The sequence below is a fragment of the Kogia breviceps genome, chromosome 5 (genome assembly GCF_026419965.1).
Source record: "Kogia breviceps isolate mKogBre1 chromosome 5, mKogBre1 haplotype 1, whole genome shotgun sequence".
Taxonomy (NCBI): domain Eukaryota; kingdom Metazoa; phylum Chordata; class Mammalia; order Artiodactyla; family Physeteridae; genus Kogia; species Kogia breviceps.
In genome coordinates this window covers 82,450,136-82,473,210 of record NC_081314.1, presented here as the reverse complement: position 1 = coordinate 82,473,210, position 23,075 = coordinate 82,450,136, and the positions used below count along the sequence as shown (strand labels likewise).

The 23,075-nt window shown below is 37.0% G+C and overlaps 1 protein-coding gene across 1 annotated transcript in view; it reads right to left on the bottom strand.

The window, feature by feature from the left end:
* KPNA1 (karyopherin subunit alpha 1) overlaps positions 1-23,075 on the bottom strand; it is an 82,330-nt gene that overhangs the window by 52,723 nt on the left and 6,532 nt on the right. The gene's annotated exons all lie outside the window — the stretch shown is intronic.

Genomic DNA, 23,075 nt, shown 5'->3' with positions numbered 1-23,075 from the left:
GACTATTTTTCCAAAGTAGCTGTACCATTTTACATTCCTATCAGCAGTATACAAGTGTTGCCAATTTTTCCATTTCCTCACCAACACCTGCTATCACTTTTTTTTAAACTGAAATACAGCTGATTTACAATATTTTATTAGTTTCAGGTATAGAGCAAAGTATCATAACCTTTTGATTCTAGTAGGATAGATGTCTTTTAACATATTTATTTGCCAACTACATATCCTCCATAAAAAATGTCTATTCAGATTCTTTGCCCATTTTAAAATTGTGTTGTCTTTTTACCATTGAGCTGTAAGAGTTCTTTAGATAGAAGTCCCTGTCAGATACATGATTTGTTAATATTTTCTTCCTTTTTTTTTTTAAAAGAAGATGTTTGGGGCAGGAGTTTATTAATTTTTGCTGTGTTGGGTCTTCGTTTCTGTGCAAGGGCTTTCTCTAGTTGTGGCAAGCGGGGGCCACTCTTCATTGCAGTGTGTGGGCCTCTCACTATCGCGGCCTCTCTCGTTGCGGAGCAAGTCTCCAGATACACAAGCTCAGTAGTTGTGGCTCACAGGCCTAGTTGCTCCGCGGCATGTGGGATCCTCCCAGACCAGGGCTCGAACCCGTGTCCCCTGCATTAGCAGGCAGATTCTCAACCACTGCGCCCCCAGGGAAGCCCATTTTCTTCCATTTTATAGGTTGTCTTTTCATTTTCTTGATGGTCAAATCTACTGTTAAAACCCTCTCATGAATTCTGAAGCACCAAAAGTTTTTAATTTTGATGGAATCCAAATTAACCAATTTCTTTTTCTGATGCTCAATGCTTTTAGTGCCATACTTAGGAATTCTTTTTTCTTTTTTTTTTTTGCGGTACGCGAGCCTCTCACTGCTCTGGCCTCTTCCGTTGCAGAGCACAGGCTCCGGACGCGCAGGCTCAGCGGCCATGGCTCACGGGCCCAGCCGCTCCGTGGCATGTGGGATCTTCCTGGACTGGGGCACAAACCCGCGTCCCCGGCATCGGCAGGCAGGCTCTCAACCACTGCACCACCAGGGAAGTCTGATACTTAGGGATTCTTAACCCTCAGTTTTCTTCTAAGAGTTCCAGAGTTTTATCTCTTACCTCTAGGTTTGTCATCCATTCTGGGTTAATTTTTCTATGTGGTTTGAGGTAAAGGTCCAACTTCATTATTTTGCATGTGGCTACCAGTTGTTCCAGCACTACTGAAAAAACTATTCTTTCTCTATTGTACAGTCTTGACACTCTTGTTGAAAATCAGTCAATCACATATTTATAGTTTTATTTCTCAACTTTCGATTCTATTACCTTGATCCGTATGTGTATCCTTGTGCCAATTCCACACAATCTTATCTTTTTTGTAGTAAGTTTTAAAATCAGGAAGTATGAGTCCTATTTTATTCTTTTTCAAGATTGTTTTTGACTCACCTGGATACACTGCTATTCCATGTGAATTTTAGAATCAGTTTGTCAATTCCTATAAAGAAGTCAGCTGGGATTCCAATATGAACTGCACTGAATCTGTAGATCAATTTGGGGAGTATTGCCACCTTAATGTTAAATCTTCCAAACCATGAACACAATTTTTTTTTTAATCTAGATCTTTAATTTCTTTCAACAATGTTTTGTAGTTTTCAGTGTTCTACACTTCTTTTGTTAAATTTACTCCTAAGTATTTTTTAATGCTATTGTAAATGGAATTATTTTCTTAATTTCACTTTTGGATTGTTCATGACAAATCTATATAAATACAATCGATTTTTATACATTGATTTTTGTATCCTGCAACCTTGCTGAACTGAACTTGTCTATTAATGCTATTTTATTAGTGCATTCTTTAGGATTTTCTACATAGAAGATTATGTCATCTGCCAGAGATAGTTTTGCTTCTTTCAAAACTAGTAACATTTTTTGTTTTAAAGTCTAATTTTTCTGATATTAGCATAGATACTCCAGCTTCCTTGTGGTTGCTACTTGTTTATCTTTTCCCATCCTTATACTTTCAGTGTATTTGTATCTTTAAACTTAAAGTATGTCTCAGGGAATTCCCTGGCAGTCCAGTAGTTAGGACTCTGCGCTTCCACTGCAGGGGGCACGGGTTCAATCTCTGGTCAGGAAACTAAGATCCCACATGCTGTGATGCGGCCAAACATAAATAAATAAATAAAGTATGTCTCTTATAGAGAGCATATAGTTGGATTCAGCCTCACAATTTCTGCTTTTTTAATTAGACTGTTTAATCAATTCATATTTAGTGTTATTACTGATATAGTTGGAGTGATGACTGCTTTTCCATTTTTCATTTTCTGTCTCATGTCTTTCATTCCTTTATTACTTTTACTGCTTTCTTTTGCACTGATTTTCTAATGAAGCACTTAAATTTCTTTAGTGATTTTTTTCACTGTATTTTTTTAGTTTTTTTTTCCCCACAGTAGTTGCTCAAGGGCTTACCATATACTTTCACTTAGAATCAGCTTCAGACTTATACTAGCTTAATTCCAATGAGATATAGAAATGTTATGCTATATAATTCTATTCCCTTCCCCCCATTTTATCATATTGTTGTTATACACATTAATGTTACAAATCCAACAACACAGTTATAATTATTACTTAATCATCTACAGTTACTTCCTTAGCTTAAGACAGTTTTGCAAATCCCACTCACCTCCTGAGCTGTTATTAGCAGATACATTTCAAATACATTACATTTCTATAGACCCAAGAATACATTACAGCAAGTCCCCTGAACACAAATTTTCAAGTTGCAAACTTTCAAAGATGCGAACGTGCGTCTGCATGTCTAATCATGTAAGCTAGTTCATGTGTCTGGTGTAAATTGTCACGTGCCTGCATCCTCTACAAGTGGTTGTGCTTTTGTATACTTTACTGTACAGTACTGTATACAGTACAGTAGTACAGTATCTTTATTTCAAGCCCAGGATGTCCAGAAGCAAGCATAAAAGCAGCAGTGATATAGCTGGTACTGCTAAGAAGCACCAAGCAATAACAATGGAAACAAAAGTGAAAATATTGAGAGTGGAGGGACAAGAGGAAGAAAAAGTAACTGAAGAACCGTAGAGATTCACGATGCAGGAAACGGCAAGGGCATTTTCTTTATTTGAGGAGGAACAGTTAGTTTTTGAGGCACAGCACCCAAATGTAGAACAGTACACAAAGGTTGCAGCAGCTGTTCAGAATGCAATCCAGTGCTATTGTGTCACCTATGACAAGAAAAAAAAGAGCTACCCAGACATCACTGGGTCGTTTTTTCAAAAGGGAAGAATAGAACTGAAACCAGCAAGGAATCAGAACTTTGCCATCAACATCAGGTGTGAGTGAAATTGCAGCTTGCCCTCCTTCTCCTATTGCTGATGATCCTTCAACTCTTCCATTTCCCATCTCTTCTCCCCCCTCCAGTCAGTAACTCTTCTTGCCTGTTCACTCGATGCCAGCCCCTGTATGCCAGCTGTGGTATTGTGCTACTGTACTTTTCAAGGTACTGTACTGTAAGATTAAAAATATTTTCTTGGGCTTCCCTGGTGGCACAGTGGTTGAGAATCCGCCTGCCGATGCAGGGGACACGGGTTCGTGCCCTGGTCCAGGAAGATCCCACATGCCGTGGAGCAGCTGGTACCGTGAGCAATGGCCGCTGAGCCTGCGCATCTGGAGCCTGTGCTCCGCAACGGGAGAGGCACAACAGTGAGAGGCCCGCGTACCGGAAAAAAAAAAAAATGTTTTCTTTTTTTTGTTTTTTTATGTATTATTTGTGTGAAAAGTATTATAAGCCTATTACAGTACAGTACTATATAGCTGATTGTTAGTTGGGTACCTAGGCTAACTTTGTTGGACCGATGAACAAACTGGACTTACGAACATGCTCTTGGAACGGAACTCATTCGTATGTAGGGAACTTACTGTATATACATTATTTTACACAACTGCTTTTTAAATCAGTTTTAAGAAAAAAATATGTGGTTATACACTCTAGTGCTCTTTGTTCATGTGGATTGAAATTACCATCTGCGGTCACTTGCTTTCAGCCTAAAGAACTTCCCTTAGCCATCCTGCAAGGCAAATCTGCTAGTAACAAAGTCTCTCAGTTTTTGTTATCTGCAAAGTATTTTACCTTCACTTTTAAAGGACAGCTTTGCTGGATATAAAAAAATCGGGGTTAACAGTATTTGTCTCTGAGTACTTGGAATATATTGGGTTGGCCAAAAGGTTCACTGGTTTTTTCCATACGCTGGCTCTAGTAACGCTTAGTTGTCGTTAACTTCATTCAAAACAATTTTGTTAAGATTATATTGTGACAGCTGTCATATCAGCATGCATTTAAAAAACACTTATCAAAATTGGTGAATTTTTGTGTAGCCATTTTAATACGGAAGATGGAAGGAAAAAAACATTTTCAGCATATTATGCTTTATCATTTCAAGAAAGATAAAAACACAACTGAAACGCAAAAAAACGATTTGTGCAGTGTATGGAGAAGGTGCTGTGACTGATTGAACACGTCAAAAGTGGTTTGTGAAGTTTCATGCTGGAGATTTCTCGCTGGATGATGCTCCAGTCGGGTAGACCAGTTGAAGTTGAGATCAAAACAAGACATTATTGAGAACAATCAACGTTATGCCACACGGGAGACAGCCAACATACTCAAAATATCCAAATCAAGCGTTGAAAATCATTTGCACCAGCTTGGTTGTTAATCGCTTTGATGTTTGGGTTCCAGTAAGTTAAGCGAAGAAAACCTTCTTGACAGTATTTCTGCATGCAATTCTCTACTTAAACGTAACGAAAACATACTATTTTAAAACAAATTGTGACAGGTGATGAAAAGTGGATATTTACAATAATGTGGAAGGACGAGATCATGGGGCAAGCAAAATGAACCACCACCAACCACACCAAAGGCCAGTCTTCATCCAAAGAAGCTGATGTTACGTATATGGTGGGACTGGAAGGGAGTCCTCTATTATGAGCTCCTTCCAGAAAACCAAATGATTAATTCCAACGAGTACTGCTCCCAGTTAAACCAAATGAAAGCAGCACTTGATGAAAAGCATCCAGAATTAGTTAACAGAAAACTCATAATCTTCCAACAGGATAATGCAAGACCACTTGTTTCTTTGACGACCAGGCAAAAACTGTTACAGCTTGGCTGGGAAGTTTTGATTCATCCGCCGTATTCACCAGACATTGCACCTTTGGATTTCCATTTATTTTAGTCTTTACAAAATTGTCTTAATGGAAAAAATCTCAATCCTTGGAAGACTGTTAAAGGCACCTGGAACAGTTCTTTGCTCAAAAAGGTAAAAAGTTTTAGGAAGACGGAATTATGAAGTTGCCTGAAAAATGGCAGAAGGTAGTGGAACAAAAAGGTGCATACGTTGTTCAATAAAGCTCTTGGTAAAAATGAAAAACGTGTCCTTTATTTTTTACTTAAAAACCGAAGTAACTTTTTGGCCAACCCAATATTATTCTACCACCTCTGCACTCCATTGTTTCTGATGAGAAGTCAGCTGTAGTAATCGGCTGTTTTTCTCTTGCTACTCTGAAGATTCTCTCCTTGTCTATGATTTTCAACATTTTCACACTGATATGTCCATTTGCCACTTTTCTTACATTAATCCTACTTGAAGTTCTTTGGGGTCTTTGGATGTATATGCAGGTCAGTGTTTTTCAATAAATTTGAGAAATTTTCAGCCATTATCTCTTTGAATACTTTTTCCGTTGTTCTCCCCTCTTCTTCTAGTACTCTCATGTATACCGTGGTGCACTTAATTAAGGTTGCCCCACATTTCTCTGAGGCTCTTTTCAATTTTATTCATTTTTTTCTCTCCTTTCCTTGGATTTCTATCAATCTATTGGCAAGTTTGCTAATTCATTCTTCCACCAATTCAAATCTACTACTGAGCCCCTATAACTAATTTTTCATTAGTTATGTTACTTTTCAACTCCAGAATTTCCATTTGGTTCTTCTTTAGAATTTCTGTCTCTTGGTTGATAGTCTCTATTTGATATTAGTTGTCATCATACCTTCCTTTACTTCTTTAATGAAGGTTTCCTTTGGTTCTTTGAACATATTCATAATGGGTACTTCAAAGTCTATGTCTGTTAAATCTAACATCTGTTCTCTTTCACAGGCAGTTTCTGTTGTCTGCTTTTTCCAGTGTATTAGCCATACTTTCCTGGGTTTTGTTTTTGTTTGCACATCTTTTACCTTTTTATTGGGAACTCAACATCTTATATAATACTCTGTGGCAACTCTAGGTATACTCCCCCACCCATGAAGTTTTATATTTTTATTTGCTTGTTTATTTGTTTAGTAACTTGCTGTTTTATTTTAAAGAAGTCTACTTTCACACCCCACACCCAGCCTCCTGCAGTGTTAAGCCTCTGATGCTGGTCCTCAGGGGAACATAACCTGGATATGCCCACAGTCATCCTGCCATACAGTAATCTGTCAGGACTCACTTTCCCTGACTCCCAGCTATTAACCTCCACTAATTGCCAGGTGATTGCTCTACTGATTTAAACAATGGCTTCAGGCATAAATTGCTCCGCAGAGGAATCCAATCAAATTCAGGCTCCTTAGAATGAGCAGTTTCAGGTCAGTGTTCGATATTAACTCTGTCCCCAGGAAGGCTCCTTCCAGCTGTCTCTTATCCCAGTTCTTGCTGCAAGCTCAATAGCCTGCAGTTTAGCCTGGATCTTTTTGAATCTACAAATCTCCCAAGTGCCTTTCACCACAATCTCCACTGTTTCTGAAAGTAGCCTTAGGTTTGAACTTCTCCAGCTCTACTGCAAATGAAGTCAGTTCCTTGAGGAAGAGATTGGGAGCTATCTGTTTCATGCCTTGCTTCTCACCCCTATCCCCAAGCAAAATCTCTGAACCAGGGCTCTCAAGATGAAGGTGTGGACAACAGCACACTCTTCTGAGTGACAACCCATTTAGCAACTGAGTATTTTGCGGGGGATAGGTAACAACCTGAGGTCTTCTCAGCTTGTCTCTCCTGACATGGAGCTACCATCTTTTAAGACAGGGAAAAGTTGATCTGTTCTCTAGTATGCTCAGCAACTCTGTTACCAAGGTAGAGCCTCTGTTCCACAAGTGGGGACTGGACAGTAGCCCCTTACCTCTCCAACTCATTTTCCCAAAACTTAGCCATAACAGCTGGCAGCTGTTATCCTGGGGGCAGGATAAGAAATCTTGATGTCCTGCTTCTCCCAGAAAGAAAACCTTTGCTCCAATGGGAAGCTCTGCATTTACTGTATACCCTAGGACCATTTCCAAAGCTCTAAATAGTTGTTTCTTAATAGTTTTCCTCAGTTATACTAGGGAGCAGATCTGCAGAGCTCTTATACTATCAAACGGAAAGTCAAAGAAACAGTTATTTTTAAGAAGATGACTTTGATGCAAGCCTGGTTTGAGAATCATTGATTTATGCTGTGCTGTGTCACATCACCTATTTCACCTGAATCTCTTAAAAAAAAAAAAAAACCTACAGGGCAAGAATTATTATTCTCACCCTTTATACATAAGGATTCAGGAGGCTCACAGATAACTAAGGTTAAATGAGGTCATAAGGATGGGACCCTAATCCAATAGGACTGGTGTCCTTATCAGAGGAAGAGACACCAGAAATCTCTATCTACACCCACTGCCCCCCCCCCCCACCGCCATGTACTCAGAGAAAAAGCCATGTGAGGAAACAGAAGGTGGTCATGTTCAGGTCAGGAAGAGAGGCGTCACCTGAAGCCAACCCTGCTGGAACCCTGATCTTGGACTTCAAGCCTCCAGAAACATGAGAAAATGAACTTCTGTTGTTTAAATCACCCAATCTGTGGTACTTTTTAATGGCAGCTCAAGCAGACTAATACATATACCCAGTGGTATTTTGTCAGATTGGACTGAAAGATTGGTGCAACGCAGATGAGAAATTCCAAATAATTCTGAAGGAATCATAAGTAACGGTGCTGAGAAATGACACAGAGAAGAGTTGGATTCCTGAGGCAGGCAACATTTTGGTTCTTAAATATCACAATACAGCATAACAGCAACAGTGTTGCAATGAAGTTTCAAGTTAAAGGTATAGTAGTATAGTAACAGGGCAAGACCTGGATAAAGTTTAACAAGACCAAAACCAATCAGACTTAAATAACTGGAAGCCTAGATTCAACATGGAGCTGGAAGGGCAAGCAGTTAAGGAAAGGCAATGTTGGGAACATAGTACACATATACAGAGAGAACAAATGATAAAGCAAATGGAGCAAAAGGTAAAATCAACAATTGGGGAATATGGATGAAAGGTAAACAGGAGGGCTTTGTACATTTCTTCTGTAAACTTTAAATTATTTCAAAAATTTTTTTCCTTGAGAATAAACATTAACTGATAAACCATTAACCAGACTGATCAAGAAAAAAAGGGGAGAAGACTCAAATTAATAAAATTAGAAATGAAACAGGAGAAGTAACAACTGACACTGCAGAAATACAAAAGATTATAACAGATTACTACAAGCAACTCTATGCCAATAAAATGGACAAACTGGAAGAAATGGACAAATTCCTAGAAATGCACAACCTGACGAGACTGAACCAGGAAGAAATAGAAAATATGAACAGACCAATCACAAGTAATGAAATTGAAACTGTGATGAAAAATCTTCCAACAAACAAAAGCCCAGGACCAGATGGCTTCACAGGCGAATTCTATCAAACATTTAGAGAAGAGCTAACACCTATCCTTCTCAAACTCTTCCAAAAGATAGCAGAGGGAGGAACACTCCCAAACTCATTCTATGACGTCACCATCACCCTGATACCAAAACCAGACAAAGACGTCACAAAGAAAGAAAACTACAGGCCACTATCACTGATGAACAGAGATGCAAAAATCCTCAACAAAATACTAGCAAACAGAGTCCAACAGCACATTAAAAGGATCATACACCATGATTGAGCCGGGTTTATTCCAAGAATGCAAGGATTCTTCAATATATGCAAATCAATCAACGTGATACACCATATCAACAAACTGAAGGAGAAAAACCATATGATCATCTCAATAGATGCAAAGAAAGCTTTTGACAAAATTCAACACCCATTTATGATAAAAACCCTGAAGAAAGGAGGAATAGAGGGAACTTTCCTCAACATAATAAAGGCCATATATGACAAACCCACAGCCAAGATTTTCCTCAACGGTGAAAAACTGAAATCTTTTCCACTAAGATCAGGAACAAGACAATGCTGCCCACTCTCACTACTCTTATTCAACATAGTTTTGGAGGTTCTAGCTGCAGCAATCAGAGAAGAAAAAGAAATAAAAGGAATCCAAATAGGAAAAGAAGCAAAGCTGTCACTGTTTGAAGGTGACATGATACTATACATAGAGAATCCTAAAGATGCCACCAGAAAACTACTAGAGCTAATCAATGAATTTGGTAAAGTATCAAGATACAAAATTAATGCCCAGAAATCTCTGGCATTCTTATACACTAATGATGAAAAATCTGAGAGTGAAATTAAGAAAACACTCCCATTTACCATTGCAACAAAAAGAATAAAATATCTAGGAATAAACCTACCAAAGGAGACAAAAGACCTGTATGCAGAAAATTATAAGACACTGATGAAAGAAATTAAAGATGATACAAATAGGTGGAGAGATATACCATGTTCTCGGATTGGAAGAATCAACACTGTGAAAATGACTCTACTGCCTAAAGCAATCTACAGATTCAATGCAATCTCTATCAAATTACCACTGGCATTTTTTACAGAACTAGAACAAAAAATTTCACAATTTGTATGGAAACACAAAAGACCCCGAATAGCCAAAGCAATCTTGAGAAGGAAAAATGGAGCTGGAGGAATCAGGCTCCCTGACTTCAGACTATACTACAAGGCTACAGTAATCAAGACAGTATGGTGCTGGCACAAAAACAGAAATACAGATCAATGGAACAGGATAGAAAGCCCAGAGATAAACCCACACACATATGGTCACCTTATCTTTGATAAAGGAGGCAAGAATATACAGTGGAGAAAAAACAGCCTCTTCAATAAGTGGTGCTGGGAAAACTGGACAGCTACGTGTAAAAGAATGAAATTAGAACACTCCCTAACACTATACACAAAAATAAACTCAAAATGGGTTAAAGACCTAAATGTAAGGCCAGACACTATCAAACTCTTAGAGGAAAACATAGGCAGAACACTCTATGACATAAATCACAGCAAGATCCTTTTTCACCCACCTCCTAGAGAAATGGAAATAAAAACAAAAATAAACAAATGAGACCTAATGAAACTTAAAAGCTTTTGCACAGCAAAGGCTACCATAAACAAGACCAAAAGACAACCCTCAGAATGGGAGAAAATAGTTGCAAATGAAGCAACTGACAAAGGATTAATCTCCAAAATTTACAAGCAGCTCATGAAGCTCAATAACAAAAAAACAACCCAATCCAAAAATGGGCAGAAGACCTAAACAGACATTTCTCCAAAGAAGATATACAGATTGCCAACAAACACATGAAAGAATGCTCAACATCATTAATCATTAGAGAAATGCAAGTCAAAACTACAATGAGATATCATCTCACACCGGTCAGAATGGCCATCATCAAAAAAATCTACAAACAATAAATTCTGGAGAGGATGTGGAGAAAAGGGAACACTCTTGCACTGTTGGTGGGAATGTAAATTGATACAGCCACTATGGAGAACACTATGGAGGTTCCTTAAAAAACTACAAATAGAACTACCATACGACCCAGCAATCCCACTACTGGGCATATACCCTGAGAAAACCATAATTCAAAAAGAATCATGTACCAAAATGTTCATTGCAGCTCTATTTACGATAGCCAGGACATGGAAACAACCTAAGTGTCCATCAACAGATGAGTGGATAAAGAAGATGTGGCACATATATACAATGGAATATTACACAGCCATAAAAAGAAAGGAAATTGAGTTTTTTGTAGTGAGGTGGATGGACCTGGAGTTTGTCATACAGAGTGAAGTAAGACAGAAGGAGAAAAACAAATACTGTATGCTAACATATATATATATGGAATCTAAGGAAAAAAATGTCGTCATGAAGAGCCTAGGGGTAGGATGGGAAAAAAACACAGACCTACTACAGCATGGACTTGAGGATATGGGGAGGGGAAAGGGTAAGCTGTGACGAAGTGAGAAAGTGGCATGGACATATATACACCTACCAAACGTAGGGTGGATAGCTAGTGGGAAGCAGCCGCATGGCACAGGGCAATCAGCTAGGTGGTTTGTGACCACCTAAAGGGTTGGGATAAAGAGGGTGGGAGGGAGGGAGACGCAAGAAGGAAGAGATATGGGAACATATGTATATGTATAACTGATTCACTTTGTTGTAAACCAGAAACTAACACACCATTGTAAAGCAATTATACTCCAATAAAGATGTTTAAAAAAAAATTTTTTTAACTACAAAAACTCTAGAAGGAAAGAAATGGTCACACAAAAATTAATTATTCACTTGTTTTTTTATTAAAGTGATGTAAGAAGCAAGTCCAGAGAAGATGTCTGGCCTTGAAGCCCTATTTTCAAATTTACTTCTTAGCACCAAGATGTAGGGAAGGTACTAAACTTCTCTGAATCTTGGTTTCCCTTATTTGCACTATGGAGATAATACCTTATAAGGTGAAGAGAAGTAACATATGAAAGCATACTTCCACTGTCTGGCCCATATATAGATCATACCTGATATGTGTGTAGTGAAGAAATGGCTATAAATAGCTCTAAAGGTTCAAAAAAGATCCTGTCTGACAAAACTGATCAGAGGTGGCTTCATAGAGAAGATGGTGTTTCAGCTAAGTTGTGAGAGATAGATAGGAATCATCAGTTGAGGCTAAAAGAGAAAGACCCACGAAACAGGGAAGAGTACAAAATAAAGGCACAGACATTAGAAAGAACAACTGATGAGAACAGTAGTAAGTCATGTTTGATTAGAGAAACTGTTCTTTAAAAAGAGGTAGGTAACAAGAGAAATGCAAAGGCCTCTTGGTTTTCTTTTTCTTTGTTACTTGTTTGGTTAGATTTCAGTATCCAAGAACTCACAAATGACTCCAGCATTCTAACAATTTCTACCTACCATTCATACAGTGCACTTGTGCCTTTGAATTTCAAAACATTTCAAAAAAAAAAGAAATCCAAACAGTATGGAAGGGTATAAAAAGAAAAATGAAAGTGTACCTCCCCCATTGTTTCTAAAGGTAACCGCCATCAAGTTCTCTGTATATCCTTTCAAGAATTGGTTACACAAGCACATACACATCCTTTTGGTGTACACTAACAGAACAATTCTATACACAGTTCTGCACTTTGCTTCAACTTTTGACAACTTTCCATACCAACGCCTATAAAGCTTTATCATTTTTAACAATATAGTAATTGATTTTTGTAGCGTAACTAGACCCTACACATAATTGACAATTAAGCTTGACTCCAATTTTCTGTCACAAATAATGCTGTAACCAATATTCTTTTTCATGTATTTGTACATATTTTGCAATTATATCCATGAATGAATTCTAAACAGTGGAACCTCAAGGTCAAAAATATGTTCACTTAAAATTCTGATATTGTCAAAGTTCCCTCTAAAATACTGCACCAATGTACCAGTGAATGAGTGTTAACAGTGCCCCATCACCATCATCACTAACCCACGACTGAATCAAAGTTTTCCATATTTGACAATTTGATATGTGAAAAAAATGCTTCTCATGAACACTATTTTCATAATATTCTTAGTTATATGCTTTTTTCATTTTCATTCATAAGTTTTTCAGAGGCATGGTGATGTGATGGCATCATCAGTCTGGTGCCTAATGGGATGTCTGTTGTGTATTCCTGTGTTTTAAAATTTTGTTTTTATTTCTAATGCAGTAATTTTGCAGATACACAATAACATAAAGGTTTTTCAGGGTCCTCAATAAGTGTAAAGGTCTGAGACCAAAAGAAAATGAGAACCCTTGGTCCAGATAATCCTTTCAATCTTAAGAGGGGGGAAAAAGAAAATCTTTGAAATTCAGATAGCATTCAATTCACAGATTAAGGAAACATCTTTACAATACTGTATCTTCTTGGTCAGAAATTAAATATGTATTTCCATTTATCTCTTTTGTTACAATGATAAATGTGATGCTTCCTTCCATTATATTCTAACTGGCTACTGTTTGTTTATAGGAAAATTATTCATTACTATATGTTAATTTTTTAAAGCCAGCCACTGAATTAAATCAGCTACTGAATTCTGTTTCTGATACTTCAGCTGACACTCTTTATACTGGGGGTTTTTCAAAAGGTCATGTTTACTGAGGTATAATTTACATAGAGTAAAATTTGCCATTTAAGTAAATATCACAACAATTAAGATAGACATTCTCCTCACTACAAAAAATTCTGTCAGGTCCCTTTCTAGTAAATCCACTTGCCCCAATCCCAGGCACTCGGTCCCTATAATTTTGCATTCTCCAGAATGTCAAACAAATGGAGCCATACAACAGGTAGCTTTCTGTGTGTGGCTTCTTTCACTCAGTATTAACTAATTTGAGAGTCCTCCATACTGTTGCATTTATCAGTAATTGATTCCTTTCATTGTTGAATTATATTCCATTGTATTCCACAATTTATCTATTTACCAGCTGATGGACATCTAGATTGTTTGCAGTTTTGGGTGATTATGAATAAGCTACTATAAACATTCACATATGGCATTTGTTTAGATAAATGATTTCATTTTTCTTGGGTAAAAACCTAAGAGTGAGACTGCTGGGTAATATAGTAAGTACATGTTTAACTTTACAAGAAATTGTCCAACTGTTTTCCAAAGTGGCTGTAACATCATGCATTCCTATCACCAACTTATTATAGCTCCAGTCGTATCATAGTATTGAGATATATATATATTTTTAAATCACATCTAAGTACCACCCATCCATATCTATTTTACTGAAGTTTTAAATACCTGAAATGTGTGTTGTATTAGATCAAATGCCTTTTTGGCAGTTATTAAAATGGTCACTGTTTAACCCCTTTGACATATTAAATAAGCTGATATATTAATACACTTAATAGTCAATGATTTTTTTTTTTTTTTTTTTTTTTTTTTTTGCGGTACACGGGTCTCTCACTGTTGTGGCGTCCTGTTGCGGAGCACAGGCTCCAGACACGCAGGCTCAGCGGCCATGGCTCACGGGCCTAGCTGCCCCGTGGCATGTGGGATCTTCCCAGACCAGGGCACGAACCCGTGTCCCTTGCATCGGCAGGCGGACTCTCAACCACTGCGCCACCAGGGAAGCCCCCAGTCAACGATTTTTGACTCTTGGAATAAACACACTTGATCACAGTGTATCATTCTTTTTAATTCTACCTGTTAGTTATCTTTTTTTTAAAACTATTTTAAATTTTATTTAATTTACATTAAAATTGACTTGTTTTGTATACAGTTCTATAAATTTAACACATGTATAAATTTGTTCAGCCATCACCACAACGAAGATACAACTGTTCTGTCACCTCAGAAAACTCCCTTGTGATATAATTTTGTAGTCACACTTTCCCCAACCTTTAACTCCCAGCAACCATAGATCTTTTTTCCATCACTACAGCTTTGTCTTTTTGAGATCATCATACTAATGGAATCATACAGTATGTAACTTTTTGAGACTGACTTCTTTCCCTCAGAAAAATGCCAAGTTGTTTCATGTTAATAATCTATTCCCTTTTATTGCAAAATAGTTTTCTACTGTAGAGTTGGACCTCAGTTTGTTGATCACATTAGGTTACTCCCTTTTTTTGGAGATCACAAGTAGAGAAGATATGAACATTGATGTCCAGGTTGTTGTATGAAGATGAATTATCATAGCCTAAGCAGGAGTGGCATGCCTGAGCCATACGGCAAATATATGTTTTAAACTGATTTTTTTTAAAAACCTGCCAAATTGTTTTCAGATTGTCTATACTCTTTTGTATTTCTACCAGTAATGCATGGGATTTCCAGTCTCTCTGCATCCTCAGCAGCATTTGATATTTTTATTTTAGCCATTCTAACAGGTTGTATAATGGCTTTAATTTCCATTTCACTGATGGCTAATGATGATGAACATCTTTTATGTGCTTATTTGTCACCCATATATTTTCTTTGTGTGTGTGTGGGGTGGGGGGGGTACACGGGCCTCTCACTGTTGTGGCCTCTCCCGTTGCGGAGCACAGGCTCCGGATGCGCAGGCTCAGTGGCCATGGCTCACGGGCCCAGCCGCTCTGCGACATGTGGGATCTTCCCGGGTCAGGGCACGAACCCGTGTCCCCTGCATCGGCAGGCGGACTCTCAACCACTGTACCACCAGGGAAGCCCCCACCCATATATTTTCTTCGGTTAAACATTTGTTCAATCCTTTTGCCTATTTTTTGATTGTTTTCTTATTGGTGAGTTTTGAGAGTTCTTATATATTCTGAATATAAGTACATTGTGAGATAAGTGATTTTTAAATATTCTTGCAGCCTATAGCTTCCCCTTTCATTCTCTTCATAATAACTTTCCCAAATTAAATATTTTAATTTTGATAAAGTCCGATTTATTATTTTTATTTATCTTTTATGCTTCTGGTGTCACATCTGAAAACTCTTTTCTATCTCAGGACATCAATATTTCCTCCTACATTTTCCTCTAAAAGTTTTACGGCCTTAACATTTTATATGTACAACTACGATCTATTTTGAATTAATTTTTGTTTAAGGTGTGAGGTTTGGGTCAAGTTTCAGCCTTTTGCATATGGATGTTCAGGCGTATCAACACCATTTTTGTTGTGTTTTTCCCAGCTTTATTCAAATACAATGGATAAATTAAAACTGTACATATTCAAGGTATATAATGTGATGATTTGATATACGTATACATTGTAAAATGATTACCATAATCAAGCTATTTAAATTATCTATGATATCACATAGTCTTCTCTTTTTTGTGGTGTGAACACTTAAAATATATTCTCTTAGAAAACTTCAAATATACAATACGGTATTATTTGCTATAGTATCCACGATGCACATTAGACCCCCAGAACTTATTCATCTTATAACTGAAAGTATGTACCCTTTCACATCTCAGTTTTCCTACCCCTTCAGTCTCTGGCAACCATCATTCTACTCTTTGCTTCTGTGAGTTCAACTCTTTTATGTTCCACATATAAGTGAGATCATGCAGTATTTTTCTCTATCTGATTTATCACCTATCCTAGTGACCTCAAGGTCTATTTATACTGTTAAAAAGGCAGGATTTTCATATCTCTATGGCTGAATAATATTCCATTTTACATTTATGCCACATTTTCTTTACCCTTCCATCATCTATAGACACTTAGATTATTTCCTTGTCTTTGTTATATTGTGAATAATGTTGCAATGACATGGGAGTGCAACTCTCTCTACAAGATAACTGATTTCCTCTGGATATATAGCCAAAAGTGGAAGAGCTTTATCATACAGCAGTTCTAATTTTCATTATGTGAAAAAAGTTCATACTGTTTTCCATAGTAAGCTGCACTAATTAACATTCCCACCAACAGTACACAAGAGACCCCTTTTCTTCATATCTTTGTCAGTACTTATTATCTTCTGTCTTTTTGATAAAAGACCTGTGGGCTTCTCAGATATGACCTTTATTATGTTAACATACATACCTACTACACCTAATTTGTTGAGAGTTTTTATCATGAAAGGATGTTGAATTTTTGTCAGATGCTTTTTCTGCATCTATTGAGATGATCATGACATTTATCCTTCGTTCTGTTCATGTAGTGTATCATATTTATTGATTTGAATATGTTGAGCCATCCTTGTACCCCAAGGATAAATCCCACTTGCCTCACTGCACATGACTCTTTTTTTTTCCAACATCTTTATTGGAATATAATTGCTTTACAATGGTGTGTTAGTTTCTGCTTTATAACAAAGTGAATCAGCTATACATATACATCTATCCCCGTATCTCTTCCCTCTTGCATCTCCTTCCCTTCCACCCTCTATATCCCAACCCTCTAGGTGGTCACAAAGCACCAAGATGATCTCCCTCTGCTATGGGGCTGCTTCCCACTAGCTATCTATTTTACATTTGCTAGTGTATGTATGTCCATGCCACTCTCTCACTTTGTCCCAGCTTACTCTTCCCCCTCCCCATATCCTCAAGTCCATTCTCTAGTAGGTCTGCATCTTTATTCCTGTCCTGCCCCTAGGTTCTTCATGACCATTTTTTTTTGATTCCATATATATATATGTGTGTTAGCATACGGTATTTGTTTTTCTCTTTCTGACTTACTTTACTCTGTATGACAGACTCTAGGTCCATCCACCTCACTACAAATAACTCAATTTCCTTTCTTTTTATGGCTGAGTAATATTCCATTGTATATATGTGCCACATCTTCTTTATCCATTCATCTGTCGATGGGCCACTTAGGTTGCTTCCATGTCCTGGCTATTGTAAATATAGCTGCAATGAACATTGTGGTCCATGACTCTTTTTGAATTATGGTTTTCTCAGCATATATGCCTAGTAGTGGGATTGTTGGGTCGTATGGTAGTTCTATTTTTAGTTTTTTTAAGGAACCTCCATAGTGTTCTCCATAGTGGCTGTATCAATTTACATTCCCACCAAGAGTGCAAGAGGGTTCCCTTTTCTCCACACCCTCTTCAGCATTTATTGTTTGTAGATTTTTTGATGATGGCCATTCTGACTGGTGTGAGGTGATATCTCATTGTAGAGATTTTTGCATATGTGTTCCTGAAGGATAATGGCCTGTATTTTTTTTCTTATGTTGTCCTTATCTGGCTTTACTTTTTTTAATAGTCACAGTGTAACATTCTTTTTCATTCTTTTTAATTCTGTTAGTTTTCTTAAAAATTTCTAAATCAGTATCCACACATAAGATTGATTTATATTTAACAAAATACCCTCCTCTTTGGGAGTAGGAGTGGATATTGTATTTGTCACATGATTCCAATTTTATGACATTCTGGAAGAGGCAAAACTATGGAGAGTTAAAAGATCAGCGGTTGCTAGGGGTTTAAGGAATGAATAGCAGAGCACAGAGGATTTTGGAGGCAGTGAAACTATTCTGTTGGACTATAATGGCCGATACATGTCAGTATACATTTGTCAAAACCCACAGAATGAATGTACAACTCCAAGAATGAACCCAAATGTAAACTATGGGCTTTAGGTGATAATGATGTGTCAGTGTTGGTTGGATTATAACAAATGTACCACTCTGGTGGAAATGTCAATGGTGGGGGCACTGGGTGTACAGGGGTAGGGAGTAGATGGGAACTCAGTAGTTTCCATTCAGTTTTGCTGTGAACCTAAAATTGCTCTAACAAATAAAGTCAATATTAAAAATAAAATCAAAGATTTCTTCTCTGATATTCATAAATGAGACTGGGTTCCCCTCTTCGCAGGGGAAAGAGATTATATTTGCCACGTGGGAGAGCTTTTTGAAAAACAGACGCCTCAACTGTCCTTCCAAAGAGTTTGATTAATAGGTCTGAGGCAAACACGAGGTCTCTAGTGTTTTTTTCTTTTAAAGATTCCCAAGTGAATTCTGATATGCATCTGCATGCAACTGAGAATCACTATAGCAGAGTAAAAGTTTTATTGGAAAATAATGCAAAAAACAGCTGAAATGTAGGCTTAAGCTGGATTGAAGAGAGCTTAGATAACAAATGAAATAAAATCTATAGAGGTTTATGATTTTAAAAAAACATGTAATAGTATGAGAAAATTATATTTATCCTAAGCAAATATTTTTAGGATATTATCACCTAAGTGATTAATTGAAAAACTTAAGTTATTATCAATAACTTTTCACTCTCACAGGAAGCAGAAGCCTTTAAAATTAAAGCCATTATGCCCCCTTTTCCTCTTGTTTTCTAGGGAAATAAAGCCAAAAAAGCAATAAAGTTAAAAACAAGATGTAAAACTGGTGGTAAAATAGAAATGTACTCTACTCTTCCAAAATGAAATCTCCCAATTTCCCCTTCATGTCTATTTAGTTAAAATTATCAAATTTTGCTTATTATTCCATCCAGAGTGATTTTATCTATTCCTACCTATTCACACTGCCACCAGTCTGATCCAGGTCCCTATCATCCTACAGCTAGATAACTGCAACAGCTCTAACCACCCTTCCTTAACCTCAGTCTCTTTGCTCTTGAATTCATCCTTCCCACAGCTCTCAGATTAATCTCAATACCTTTTTCACTATATAACTTCAATGCCTAAGGACCTAAAATGAGTTTTCAGCACTACTTATATCAAATCTGAACTTCTTTGTCCTACAAGTTCCCTTGGCTTTGATACTCTTTCCATTCTTCCTCAATCTATACCCAAAACACACTGAGTGTAGATCTTTTTATATTTTTATTATATTCAAGATGGTATATATATTCAGTGTGCTGAGTCAATCCAAGCAGTCAGTAAGCCCCTAACCATTGTGAATATTTAACATTCACAATATTCTTTGTGCAACACTATAAAATGTTAGTATACTTAATTCCATCATATAAATTGAGTATAATTTTATTAGAAAACATGATGTATATTTAATATTAAAAAAAACAAAAACCACAAGTATGACTACAAAAAAAGCAAGTTACAGGTTTATAAATTTAAGCATAAATGAATTTTAAGTATAAAAAATTTTCAGTTCAGTTGTGAATATTTTTTGAACCTATATTTTTATTAGAGAATGGAGAGGTGTGAGCCTGCACCCCAGAGTACATGCTCTCCCATTTGTAAATATTAATTACTCATCTGTTGTTAACTTCTAGTCAAGTAGTAGTGGGTCCCTTTAAAATATTTTAATAAAAATTAGGAAAGAAAAATGAAATTTAAAATATCCTACCCATTTCTTCCCAGTAAAATTATTAGAGTACTTTTATTTTAGTGACAACATTCTTGCATTTAATGGAGGCAAGGTTTGAAAAACCCTGCAATAAGCCTCCTCTGTGAGAAATCAACGCTACAGATATGATTCGTAGGTGCTCACCTCTGATTACATCTCATTGCTCTAACTCCATTAACCTAATAGAAACTCCTACTTTCTTTCATGTCCCAGCTTCAGACCTTCTTCCACTGAGATGTTTACTATAACCTTTGACCCTGAATTCTGACCTCACCTTCCAGTATCTACAGGTTCCCAACATGCAAGGTTCCCCAGAGACATTCTCAATATCCAAACATTTAAAGGAAAATATTTACCAAAGATTTGGGGAATTCACACCCCAAGATTCAGTAATTCCACTTTTGGAATGTACACAAAGGCAATAAAATCAGCAGTATGTAGAAGAATATTCACAGCAGCATGACTGTTACAATGAAAAACTTTAAACATAAAAATTCCAAAACGAGGGCTTGGCTATGGGACATAATCATAACATACTGCGAATTAAGAAAAACAGAACATTAACACATGAAAAATCGGGGTGGTAGGAACAAAACCCCAATTTATACTATTCTCTATACTTTTAAAAATATTGCATAACTTAGAATACAAAAATCTTAAATGGAAATGAATATTCTTCATCTTCCAAATTTTCTACAGTAAGCAATATACTACTTATACAATAAGAAAAACTTTCAAAAAGTAAAGCTGGAAGCATATATTACATTTACTACAATGAGGCTTCCCAGCCTAACTAAAACATTAAATTTCTTTACTTTTGGCTAGAATTGTATCAACTCAACATGCCGTTATTTCATCAAAGTTCTAATTGAATACTTCAGGTCTTTATGAAAGGGAAAAACTACTTCACCCTTATAGCTGGATATTTTTAGAGAGAAATCTTTCCCCAAAAATGGCATAAAGGACTCCTTCATGGGGGGAAAAAAAAGTGCAAACTTGCCTTTATCCAATTCATATTCATTACTGAATCTAATATATCTATTACATGTACACTTATAAGGGTTTTAATGTTTTAAATTAAGATTTAGCACCTACAGGATGTATGTGCTTTCCTCCCAAAACATATTAACAACTCAAAGCTCTGAAATTTAATTTTAATCTTCAATACTAAACAAAGTACTGAGCGTACAACACTCAAATGCCATGGAAAGAATGAATAGACCAGAAATAAAGAGTTCACATAAAGAAATAAAATGATGGATTTGGTAGATTAATCCATACCAAAATTATCTTTTTTAAAAAAAGGATGAACTACAAAGATAGAACACAAAAGGAGAGAATCAGAGGTGATAGGTGAGATGTCAAAAACTTTTTAGAAGCCTTAAAACAGATGGCCCTGGGACTTCCCTGGTGGTCCAGTGGTTAAGAATCCATCTTGCAGTGCAGGGAACACAGGTTCGATCCCTGGTCGGGAACTAAGATCCCACATGCCACAGGGAAACTAAGCCCGCATGCCACAACTACTGAGCCCATACGTTCTGGAGCCCGCTCGCCACAAGGAAAGATCCCGCATGCTGCAACGAAGATCCCATGTGCCGCAACTAAGACTGGACGTAGCCAAATAAATAAATTTTTAAAAAGATGGTCTAATGATATTTTACTAGTGAAGTGGAGAACTCTGAAGCCTAAGCACCTGTAAAGAAGCTGATTCACACTGCCCACAAGCAGGAGGCTTCATAGACAGGAGCCCCCACCCCACCCCACCCCACCCCAGGCATCTCTGAATGTACAGTGAGGAACAGGACTAAAAACTAGAAGGTTAGTTGAAAGTCTACAAAACAGCCATCACATTCAGACTTCCTCCTCCACTGTGCACAGCCAGGCAAGAGTCCATCCCCAAGCCCCTATGGATGTTGAGAGCATTACTCTGAAGAAACTAAACTAGAGAGACTCTAAAATGAGGGACTCCAATATAGGTGATGTGCTATATAAAAGACAGGATTACATGAACACAATTAACAGTGAGAACACCAGCTTCTTTTCTAAGATGAGTTCTCAGAACATGGCATCCAGGTGTGTATCCTCCAGGCAAGACTGGAGGCTCCCTTTTACTTTTTTTTTTTTTTAATTTTATTGAAGTATAGTTGATTTACAATGTTGTGTTAGTTGGAGGCTCTCTTTTTCAAGGAAATTGACAAGCCCAAGAGAAACGAAATATGAGAGTCCCCTCCCCCCATAAATGGCCACAGCTACCCTGTCCACCCTTTAACAAGCCACACCTATAGTTTCCAATTCAGTTTTTAGCACTTCACTCTTAAATAAGAATTGACAACTGTAAGTTTACCAGACATCCAGGGAGAGCCTCTACAGAGAATGCAATGGAAACAAAGGAACTTTGAAGAAACAGAGCAATGAGGGGTACAAAACTTAAAAAAAAAAACTATCGTTAATACTGTCCTCAAGAGGACTATAGTGTCTATAAAATAATATAAAGATATCATAAGAATGAGCTCTAAGAAATTAAAATATGGATAGGAATTAACAATTCAATAGAAGGGCTGTAAGATAACATTAAAGAAATCTCTCAGGAAATAGAACAAAAAGACTAAGTGATGGAAAACAGGAAGGAAAAGAAAATTAAAAGAACCACCTAAGAATTCTAATACCCAAATAATACAAATTCCAAGAAAGACAAAAAAATCAAATGAGAAAGAGATTATCGAGGAAACAATGCATCAAATTTAAGAGTATTCATTCAATGAAAGACACCATGGACAAAATTAACAGAAAGATGACAGGCCTATAAAAGATATTTTCATCCTAAAACCAACAGACTTTCACAAGGAACTCCTGTAAACCCAAAAAAAAGACAGGAGGAGTTCCCTGGTGGTCTAGTGGTTAGGATTCCAAGCTTTCACTGTTGTGGCCTGGGTTTAATCCCTGGTTGCGGAACTGAGATCCCATAAGCTGTGCAGCACAGCACAGCACAGCCAAAACAAACAAACAAGACAGGGACCGGAAAGGAAAGATAGACAAAGTACAAATCAGACAATTAACAAAAGGGAAAACCTGAATGGATACAAGAGATGCTCGAATTCATTAATTATCAGAGAATGTAAA